The following is an 11,900-nucleotide window of genomic DNA, read 5'->3' as shown; positions in this document are numbered from 1 at the left end:
AGCAGGCGGGAAGAAGAAGAAGATGGCAGGAGGAGGTTGGATACGTCTTCCCTCTAGTGAAGACGCACTCCTACTACTACTTCGCTTTCTCTGGACTGGAGAGCACCTAGCACAAGCACTAGCAGTAGCAGGCTACCACTGATCAGAAAAGCAGAAACCACCACAGGGGTGCATCATCATCAACTCTGCTCTACTACAACAGCAATCTATCATCTATAGAATGTTAGCTAAGCTAACCAACGATCTAATCATACAAGAAATATTAAAACTAGCAGCAACAGACTAGTGCTGGAGCATTCCATGCCTGCACCAATTCAATCCTCAGTAACAGCAGTTCTTCTCTCTACGATACAAATTTGCACTACGTAGGTACTCCAGCAGCAGAGATATGCTCAATCTCTCGCTCGCTTATTACTCAATAACACCGTATGAAACTGAGCACCAACGTATGAAATGGATATGATATGATCCTCGAATTCAGAGGGGTCACGCGCTAATGGCAGCGGACCACATCAGAGAGAAGAGAATTCGTTCAGAGCCTCGAGAGCTTGAGCTGCTGCAGACTGATGAGGGGGCGGAGGTACTCGTGGCACGCCTCCTCGTACAGCGCCGGGTACACGTCCCCGTCGTACCGCCCCAGCACGGACCCCAGGTAGTGGTCCGTGTAGTTGAACGCATCCACCAGCGCTCGGCCGCACCTGTAACAAGTCATCATATGCCGTCAGTTCACTTCCTGCTGCCCCACTTCTTTTTCACTGGATTTCACTCCGTTTTCATCGTTGTGCTTCCTCCTTCGACCTATACAATATACCTGCGCGTACAGCTTGCCCAGCTGCTCGTTTGCCAGCACTCCCTGCCTGGGCGTGATGCACCCAGTCGCCAGGAAGTCGCCCAGGTGCTTGTGGAGGGTACACGTTGCAGAGGGTCTGGAGCTGTTCCTTCACTCCGTGTCCAGGAATGTCCTGCTGCACCTTCTCGATGAACCTGGGCGACAAGCAACAAGAGTAGCAAATGAATCATCGGTTTTCCTTTCATTTTCTTTTCTGCTCTTTTCTTTTCCAAAAATATGAAAAATGACATGGAAGAGAATTGCACATGCTTCCTCCACATGGTTGTGTACTTGGTACTCACTTGGATGTGAGCTACCGCAGCCTCAAGCAAATCTGGGGACCGCTCGTAGAAACCTGCAGGGAATGAGATCGTCATTGCTAAAGTTGATTAGTTTCCATCCAGACTTTACCAGCTATATAATATTTTTTTTTCTGCCTGTCTCCCAGACTAATGGGTGTAAAATAAATACTAACCTTCCTCTTGGCTTGCAGCTTGGATTATGTTCTGGGCACAGTTTACCGCCATCCTGAGCGCTCTTGCTTCAAATGCCTCTTGTATGGCAGCAGGGTTAAGCCAATGTTCGGCTGTTGACAGTCATCAAAACATGGACTATTACCATCACAGCACGAATACATCACCTCCTTAAGAGACAAGGGCCGCGTTTAGTTGCCAGAAGCTGGCGCCGCCGGATTCACTGTAGCGTACAGTAGTGTACTGTAGCATTTCGTTTGTATTTGGTAATAATTGTCCAATCGTTGACTAATTAGGCTCAAAACGTTCGTCTCGCAAAGTACAACCAAACTGTGCAATTAGTTTTTGATTTTGTCAACATTTAGTACTCCATGCATGTACCTTAAGTTTGATGTGACGAGGAATCTTCTTTTTGCATAGTGCCAAAGTTTGAATTTTGGGTAACTAAACAAGGGCAAGGAGACCACACAATGTGTCAGCCTATAATTATGTACCTGAATTGACAGCAGATTTGCATTGCATCAGATACTGTACTTTGCCCATGTAGGCCATTGTACCAACAGGCTGTTTTCCGGATGCCAATTGAGAAACAGTTTTCATTAGAATCCTTGCAACCTGCAGGTACCACCAAAGGCTATTACCACACCATTGACAAAAAACACAATGAAAAAAAAGGGCTTCAATCAAATAAACTACGTGCTAAAAGCATGACAAATGATTGACATCATCACAACTAAGGAATATGAGTAGCATACAAACCTGCAAAAGTAAAACAATGTTGTCTCCTTCGTAAGTGCAAGCAGGAACATAGACGGCAAACAATTTAGGAAGCCCACTGAAGTAACCATGTCCACCACAGAGCTTCCGGCATTCTTCAATTGCATCCTGCGTAACAGAGCGAAATATCCCTTTATACAACAATGAATTGTAAAACTGTCCTTTGTTATATATAGTGACTAGACCATCAGAACATGCATAAGCTTGACCATCAGACCAGAGCCTACTCTCTTAAAATGGAATGGAGTCAGGCAAGTCAGACAGAAAAATCGTATCTAGTGACAGCCTATGAAACCTGAATTACGAGCTACAATTGAAATACCCAAGAAAGATTTAGTGATAAAGACAACAACTGCCCAATTGGTAGTTCAGAACTTCTACAAACCACTTTTATACTACGAGTACTTGGGAATGATCAATATTAACTCAACTCCACTCCAATCATAATTGTATAAGAGAGTCAAAGAGGGCTGATAAATATAAACCATTAATAACAAGTAGAACAGCACAAGGGTTACTGAAATTAAACTCAATACATACAGCTGTTACAGATGTTGTCACAGCCTTCAAACCAGCAGTGCATGCACGAGCTTCCTGCAGTGTTGAGAAGTCCTTGGCTTCCAATTTCTGAGTGACATCCGTGTATAGCCAGTTCAGCCAGTCACCCACAAATCTAAATGCATATGCTGAAGCCAGCAATGGAAAGAGTCTGCTCTGTTGAGTCTTGTAATTAAGGACCTGTAATCAGTTTGTATACATTAGTCACCTCTCATTGGTAGCCAGAAGATGCAGAAATATCCATGTACATGTACTCCCTCCGTCCCAAAAAGACTTTACTTCTATCTTTCTCCCAGGTCAAACTATCTATCTTACATTTGATCAAGTTTATAGATAAGAGTATGGACATTTATCAAACCAAATAGGTATTTGATGCCCGCCTAGTGCATAGATCTCATTTATTAGTTACTTTATATGGTCAGCTCAATTTATGGTCGAGAGCATAGTTTTTTAACAAAGTTTCTTCACAATTAACAGAAAAATGAACAAATAATAACAATACGAAATTTATTCAAATATTTAACAGAGAAAGTACCTGAGTCTCAGGGCCACCATCTTGAGAGCCAAACTGCTTTCGGACTGAGTTGTATCGTACAGCAATGCAAACAGCACGGGACAAAGCCTTAGAAGCATCTGCAACAATTGACTGACGAACATAAACCATTGTCCCATACAGCAGCTGCTTTGGAACATTTGAGTGAACATATTTCCCGTCCCTTGTAACTTGTGAAAGCCTAGAAAGCAAGAATATAACCATGTCAAGTTTAAGGAAGGTTAAGACAAAAAAAAAAGAGATAAAGTGACAGAATGAAGTATGATGATCCAAATGGACAAACCTCATCAGCATTTGGTCCCTTGGGATGCGCACATGATCAAATCGAAGAACACCATTATCCATACTGTTATATGCACCACTACCAAACTTCCCACCAATATCACCGAGGGTAACACCAGGAAGTGGGGAGTGATCCTCTAAGCTTCGCAGTTGCACAATGAAACCTGGAACACCGACATGCATAAGTCGCAAAGAAAGAGAGTGCATCAATAAAGGCTTCCCAGAAGCAAAACACTACCATGTATGCCATAGTCATTTCCTTTAGTTATCAACCGAGCGTACACCACTGCATGGGTGGAAGCTTTCCCCAAGCCACCAGGCCACCACTGCCAACAAGAAACATGTAATGAATTGCGGGGCAGCGTCTTTATATCAATTTAATTACAAATGGCTAAACCGCTAAAGTAATTTTTAAGAAGGGAAAAGAGCAAATGTTTTAAACAAATCAATAAGGTGGCAGTTGATTCATAGAACTTTACTTTGCTGGACGTGAGAGTTAGACTGTGGATGACAAACTCATCAGTCTTTGGATCGAATGTAGCAGTTGTTTCAAGGCCCTGAACGTTTGAGCCGTGACCAAGTTCCGTCTGAGCATAGCACCCAATTATTTGGAACTTGTAAGCCAGCGGTAACCACTTCTGCTGCTGCTCCTCAGTTCCTTGCCCTTTTATAGCTGGCACGAACATGCCCTGCAAGATCGTATTGTGTCCGTAAGTTAACAAAAGAAGAAGAAGCTTGTACAAAGCAACTATTTGTTGTTCCTTCCATGGCATGAATTTTCTGTGATTGCTATCAAAGGTAAGGCCCTAGTTTTTACAGAAACCCAAGAACCATATGAAGATTGACACACACAATAAAGGCTTGACTGAGGTATGAATAAGAACATATTATTACTAACGGAAAAAGGAATGGATAGACATACCCAATGCAGATCAACGTAACCAGGCTGGTCGACATATTGTCTCAACAAATTTGCTTCCTCTTCTGTTAATCGACATCAAACGAGACATTACATTAGTTTAGAGTGCTGTATGTAGCACAGTTGATCAACGGATCTTTGGTTGTTAATGGAAACAGATGGGGGTTGATTGGGACCTGTAAGACGTAGCTCGACGATCCACTTCCACGCATGGGCTGCTTTTCTCAGAGTGACCTTGAACAATTCCTTCCTAGAGAGCATGGTCCTGTTATCCTTGCGGAAGACCTACACATATCGAGAGCGCAAAGATGTAAGGGGAAGGGGGATTCAACAGATTGTAATGTCAATCAGATATATATCTTGATGCCTGTAATGGGCTGTATTGAGCTGGGCACACAAAGCAGAGGGTGGGTATGTCGATATTAGCCTCTTTAGCATGAAAAAAAAAAAGATTTTTGTATGGGAAAAGAAAACCATGACCGTTACAATCTTAATGTTGCCTTTTTGAACAAAAGGGCAATGTTCTACAGTGGTTTGAGTGTCCAGTTTGAAAGTGGAGACCAAGGTTACTGTAACATGTGATTACTGTTTGAGTACAAATAAATAAAAGATTGTGGCTGGAGTCAACATCGTGAGGTGAGGTGACCATGGCAGGGAGGGAAACAATAAAAAAGCAGGCAGTCAACAGTGGAGCTAAGGATATTCGTAAAATCTTAACGATGTGACCAAAGCTGAATCAAGCGGGTCATCCGACCGTTTGATCGCTTCCTTTGTTTTCTCCGTTTGGTACTGAGGGAGCGAATGTACGGAATCAGATGCAAAAGAGCTGTTGCTTTTTTAGGAAGAAAAGAAGAAGAAGACATGGAGTAGTAAAGTACAGTAATATAGTAGGAAAAAAAAGTCAGCGGAGCAAATGAATCAATCAGAAGGGAACAGATGGTGAATGTATGTATCCGGAAAAGGCCAAGCATGGATTGGATTGTACTACTGGCTACTGCATATATGGAAGTGAAGTAGCGAAGCACGTGTGCGAGCTACAGCTACAAGAGGTAGATGCAGGAATCTGGCGGGAGGGCTCCCGCTTGTCCTCCAATCTGCGCGTCCGATGAGGTGAGGTGAGGAGGCGGAATTTGGCGCACGCGCGTTGCAGGGGATGAGGTAGGGGAGCGAGACCCAGAACGGGTGGGATTGGCCGCGGCTTACAGGGTCGGATGCGACGAGGCGTGCCATGCGGTCGGCGACGTGGACGGCGTGGCGTGAGCCGGCCCACGCGACTCTCCTCGACGTCGAAGCCCGCGGTGGCCCTCTCGGCGGCGAGGTGGTCAACTTCCGCCATGGCCATCTCTCTCTCTCTCTTGGCTTTTGCGGCGCTGGCTTCGCAGCTGTGCTGCCACAGCACCTCCTTAATAAAGACCTCAACAACCTTGCGAGCACAGCACGCCCTCAGTATATTCGGTTGTTCGGTTTCCCGGGTCCCGGTGACGACGATGGCGTAGAGATACATATATATATTTACTAGGATCGTTGGAACGCGCACGTGCCAACACTCTGTCCACTAAAGCGTTAAGATTCTATGTCCTGGAAAACTGGTTCATCAAAACAATAAAACAAGTCTTAAAATCTCAAGCAAAGGTTTGTTCCAAGAGATTTCGTCAAAAAAAGCATTTCACTTAATCATAGAAACCAAGACCAGTTAAATCATTAAATCATCCTAATTTCAACAAATACTCCATCCAACCACACAGGAAGCATGCATTCATAAATCAGTATCAACATCAGACAACAGGTTCATATTGAAAAATTTTGTGCATATAACTACATCTATACATAGGTACGAAGAACGAGAGCCAGTAGCCATAATAATCTTTCCCATCGCAGCTATGAACTAAAACTTAACAAAATAGGAGTGGCTACAAAAGTTACGCAGGTATAGTGATCATCCTCCGTTGAATCTGGACATTCATTATTGCTAAAGCATCAAGATTGTTGTTTCTGACAAAAACAGGAAAGCTTCACTGTTATTAAATGTCAAAATGCAACATACCGAAAAAATTGTTTCTAGTAAGAACATGCTATAAAAAGAATACTCATACATGTAAGTTCGTTGGATTGAGATTTTATTGTAACAAAAAAAGCTTCAAAAGCTACCATGTATATATATATGATGTTTTCTCAACTCAACATATATAATGACACTTCCAAATCATTTTCTAGTGGGAATAGTTTCAAGATTTTCAGCTCTTTCTGTCTGAGTTAGCATATGGTCATTACATTGAAAAAACAACAATTTCATTAGCCCTATGTGGACAATATGGTGACTAAGTTCAAGCATCACATGAGACTGAATTTTCTGAACTTAGTATCTACACTATACATTGAAAAGAAACATTCCTTACTACAAATGAGGCATCAAGCAGGTTGTGAACTTGTAAACAATCATCTTGTGCTTTTTTCTGCATTGGCACCTTTTAATTTGTCCTGTTTTCATCCTGCATCGTCTTTTAAAGGGAGAAGGGTCAGTCAAAAATGATAAAAAAGGAAAAGTAGCAGACTATCAGAAAAAATTTGTTTCAAAAGGCTTTGAACCAATTAATCGAAGGAGCTATCATATCATCATGTATTACAATAATGTGACTACAAGAAGAAAGAAAATGGATTATCTTACAAGCAAAATGAAACAAAGGAAGTAGAAACTAATATAATGTTCTAAACAAGATGAAGCTCGCTGCTGAATGAGTGACGATAGAGAACATAACCTTTTGTACTGGCTCATCTTGGTTATTGAAAAAAGAAAAAAAAAGAACTTTGCCTTTTGGCTATCCACATTCAATATTGTTGAGCAGCTTATCCAATATTTATATGTGCTCTGGCCTGACAAAAATCTGTTGCAATAGTACTCATGCTCATCCCGCTGGGTACAGAGTAACGGTGGTTGTTTCTAATAGAACAAATACTTCACTTCAGGACATGTTTATTTAATTTATTAATCACTGCTAAGATCTATCAGCTTTCCAAAGCTCCAAACCAAACAAGATGAGAAATTTACCAAGAAATATGTGGCAATGGCAATTATGAGTAGACCAGCGGACCTTATTGATCCCTTTGCCCTGACAATCTGCTGCTGGACTGACAATCTGATCTGAAAAACAAAAAAGAGAGCACGAGCTGCTTCTGTACACTAAACAGAGAAAATTGCAGTTCGGCCTATTTTACAAAATCATGTGCAAAACCAAACCCAATTCCAATTGACATGAAACCAGAATCTCATCTTCACTCGAGGTGCCGAGGAAAAACTGCAGCTCAAACTATTTGACAAAATCAGTTACAAAACCAAACTTGATGCAACAACTTCATGCCACGCGTTGCCCTCCCATTAAACCTTTAATGAGGTAAGACTCTAAGGGGATGAAACAAAATCACATTTTAATGTATAGGAAACAACAGTAGCCTACCTCATGAGAGTGTCCAAGACAGAGGTTATTTATTGTTCCAAACACTCCATGTTGTGAAATATAGAATGCATCATTCAAAACATCTGTATGCTTTAACAGTTCCAGATGAGCATGCGAAACTTTTATTTTGCCAAAACAGTGTCTTGTACTTCCTGCATTGAAGTGCTAATTTTTTCAATCAGTAAACTATTAGTGATAGAAGAAAATGTTGGGAAACAATGCACATAGATAAGGAGTCATAATTTCTGCTATGTGCAGATAAGAAGATGATATGAAACAATGCAATGCAGTCATTGCGTACATTGCCTAAACATTATTGGCTTTAGTTAGCAATTTATTGACACGGAAGAAATAAATGATGACAAAATTAACATAACTTGGTAAACCGTGAGAGTTTATGTAGGCTCATTGATTTTTCAGGAACATTTGTATGCTTATGTAGGCTCATTGATTTTTTCAGGAACAGGAACAGGAACTAGAAACTGAACAGGAACAGGAACAAGAACATGAAGCTGAATTTTCAGGAAGGTCACTGAATTCAATTTCAATAAAATGACTACCACCTCAGATTTCAATGGTAAAATGTAGACCTTGAGAACTATGTGTTTCAATAAACTGAATTCAGATATCTTGTGTTGGACTGTGTTATTCCAAGTTGGTGGGCTCTAGTGCAAGGGACACCTTGAGAACTATGTGTTTTAGCCTCTGTACACACTTGCTTGAATATGGTTATGTAAAATAATAGTGTGAAACCATCCTAATGCAGCTAATCGCTATTTCATTTTACAGATTCAGCAACTGACGACAAAATGATACAAATATTTCAGGCTATTTGAGAATATGCAAAATCATACAAATATTTTATATGTTCAGGCTGCAGAAAATATTTTATGTTCAGGCTGACATGACCTGTCACAAAGCTCCATACAAATATCCTACTCAGTTTTGCAAGGAACCCCACACTGGAAGTAAACTGTCACATGCAAAAGGAGTAACTCTGTGAACCATTCTTTGCATAACTACAGTAACTCTTGACTTTGAACAGACTCAGTCCTATTACTTATGTCTCAATACAGAGGCCACAAGTGCTGGATCCTTTGTGCTTGGCTTTGTGGAGGACATGCAAAGTGAAACAATCCAGATGGTAGGCCCTTGACTGAGAGATTAATATATATTTAGACACTAACTAATAAGGTTATGTGCTCCTTTTTACCTGAACACTCCGCTCAACCAGATCCAAGCTAGTAGCCCTAGGCTATGCGTCTCCATTCGCAAGCACCCCTCGCCTCCCCTGATTTTTTCTAAACCGAAACTAACTCAATCACCAGGACTCAATCATCACGTGTTCAACGATTGTAGGACCAAGGCCGTAGGAGTCAGATTGTTAATCAGTTGCATCCTCGGTTGCAAGGACCTGATCAACAACAGCATTTGACCATTCATGAACACGTTCAGGCGTAGCGGGGCAGTTGCCGTGATGACCGAGTTCAGCAACGGGGCTACTAGGATCGGCGAGACGACAAACGTGACGTCGCCTGCGCGAAAAACACGAGTTCGCCGACGTCCAGCCGGTCCAGGTGGCTCAAGCCAGTAGGCCATTGCCGGATCATGAACAGTAGGGAGAGAGGGAAATCCTAGATTTCATGATCTGTTGTTGCTACCTCTTCACTATCGCGGCGAGGAGGATCGTCCACACAGCTCGATCGTGCAGGTCGTGGGCGCATGACGATCGTCTTCGTGCAGCGACGATGGATGTGCCGATCGCGCATGGGTCGACGGCGTAGACAAACACAAGGGCTGCTGGATTGGACACAATGGCTCTGGCTGGGAAGTTGACTGGAAAGGCGTTGGCGATTTGCCCGAATAGGAGGAGGCGAACGCAGATCGCATGCAGCCATGCACGCGTTGATTGAGGACGAGATGCCTATGACTGAGCAGTAAATAATTGGTGATTGATTTTGTTTCCACTTTTACGGACCGGATGGGCGCGATATCAGGGGAGCGACGCGAAGGCCGGGGCCACTGCGCGCGCGAGAGCGCGAGGAAGTGTCGGGCGGGTTATCGTGCTATGGGGCGACTTCGCGTAGCCGGGTGGACGGAATCGCTATACATGTTTTAGTTGGAGAGATATAATAGGCGGGCGGTGGCGCCGCGAGCCAGCGACGAGTTCCTATATTATTGTTGTTATTATTATTGTTGTTGTTATTATTGTTGTTATTGTTATTGTTATACTCCGAATTCTCCTGATTCTGGAAGACGAAGGTAGACACGGCTGCTACCGAATATGTTCAGACAGGACACAGGAGTATGTGCCGCGGATTTGGATGTGTGGTTTCAGACAGAGAAGGATTCCTTTCCTTTTTACATTTGCATGCATGTGTATTGTGTTTTCCTTTTCACTCACATCACATCACATGTGTATTTTGACCCACCGCTTCCCGTTCCCGCGTGTGTACTGTCGTGCCGTTTGGTAGAGAGAGATCTACAGGAATCTATCTCAAGGACGTTAGCTGGTTCGAATCGAGCTGTTGGCTTATGGTTTCTACGATGGATAAGTTGGCCGATGCTATTTTATTCTGAGAGAAAAATTTGTCTGCAACAGAAGGTGTCGGTGTGAAAAGTGACCAACACATAAATATTTGTAGTTTTGCCGTACGTTGTGATCGAATGTGGCCTAGCACTCAATGACACATGGTTTATACTGGTTCAGACAACGCGCCCTACGTCCAGTTTTAGTCGGTCGGTGACTTTATTCCTGAGCCCAGGTGCTCGAAGTTTGCAGTGGGGTTACAAACGAGTGGAAATAAGATGGAGGTGTTAGAGGTCCGGTCGGACTCTGTACTGAAGGGCCAAGAGTGACGGGGACTTCTACGTGCGCTAAGTATTGGAACGTATGATCTGTGTAATTTTAGAATTCTAGATCCGTGAAGCTGTTCGAGTGCTCAGAATGTCTAAACCTAGCAGAGAGAGAGAGTCGGAATGATCCTTTGTTGGGAGAGAGCGCATCCCCTTTTATAGGTGAAGGGGATGGTCTTACAAGTTTAGAGAGAGAGAGAGTGTCCACTGTCTTGTTGCCCACGCCGTCGGGTACAAGATAGTTTGTCGACACCCACAATACTGTTGACGCCCAGATACATGTGGCAGGCTCCATCGTGTTCTTCTGGTATGACAAATGTCGGCGCCTACCATACTGTAGGACAAATATCAACGCCTACAACACTGTTTGTGTTCTGACATATCTGGAAGGCTGCAAAGTACCCTTCTGGAAGGCTGGTGTGCAGGGTACGGTCCTCGGTATTGCGGTTGACTTGAGCGCCTTACTTTCTCTGCTTCGCCTGATTTCTTAGGTCCTCACCGAGCGGGCGTCCCCGGTCGGTCGTTCCCAGTTGACTCCGACCACGTCGGTCGGAGAAGAGCCGTAAGCAGAGGTTTGGTGTATTCCCGGTCGGAGAAGCGGGTCGGAGTCGGAAGCGAGCGTCGTCCTCTCCTTAGCCAGGCCTTCCGGTCGGAGAAGTGGGTCGGAGTCGGAAGCGAGCGTCGTCCCCTCCTTGGCCAAGCCTTCTGGTCGGATACTGGATCGCTCTTCCGGCCTGTCGTTAGGTTTCTGGGCCGGCCCAGGAGTTACGCGTCGTTCGTAATGCCGTCTGCTGGGCCGAGCTTTTGCTGGAAAGCGGGCCCATTAGAGACCCCGGGTTTATGAACCCGATAGAAGGTATACCTATTTTTAATTATTACACAAATACAGATGCTCAACACGCACGCACACTAATGTCATTAGATAACTTGTAGTTCAGAGATTTAAATAATAATCACGCTATTTGTTCTAATACGTATTAGTATTAGCCTATTCAGCGCCACTTAATGCACAAATACATACAGTTGTCCGAGAATATATATATACACTCTCTCTCTCTCCATATAGCTCCTAGATTCCGCGTAACCAGAGCGTTTTGGTTCCTGTTTAGTTGCTGTTCACGAATCCTGACCATCCACGTGGCTCGTGCGTGTGTGAGCGTCGATTTGGTTCCTGTTTAGTTACTGTTCAAGAATCCTGAAC

The 11,900-nt window shown here is 43.4% G+C and overlaps 1 pseudogene; it reads right to left on the bottom strand.

Annotated features, from left to right (window-relative positions):
- Positions 1-114: 114 nt before the first annotated feature.
- LOC136528091 (peroxisomal acyl-coenzyme A oxidase 1-like) lies at positions 115-5,733 on the bottom strand (annotated as a pseudogene).
- Between the last annotated feature and the right edge of the window lie 6,167 nt (positions 5,734-11,900).

The sequence above is a fragment of the Miscanthus floridulus genome, chromosome 19 (genome assembly GCF_019320115.1).
Source record: "Miscanthus floridulus cultivar M001 chromosome 19, ASM1932011v1, whole genome shotgun sequence".
Lineage (NCBI taxonomy): Eukaryota > Viridiplantae > Streptophyta > Magnoliopsida > Poales > Poaceae > Miscanthus > Miscanthus floridulus.
The sequence above is the reverse complement of the archived record's forward strand: the minus strand, read 5'-3'. Positions and strand labels throughout refer to the sequence as shown.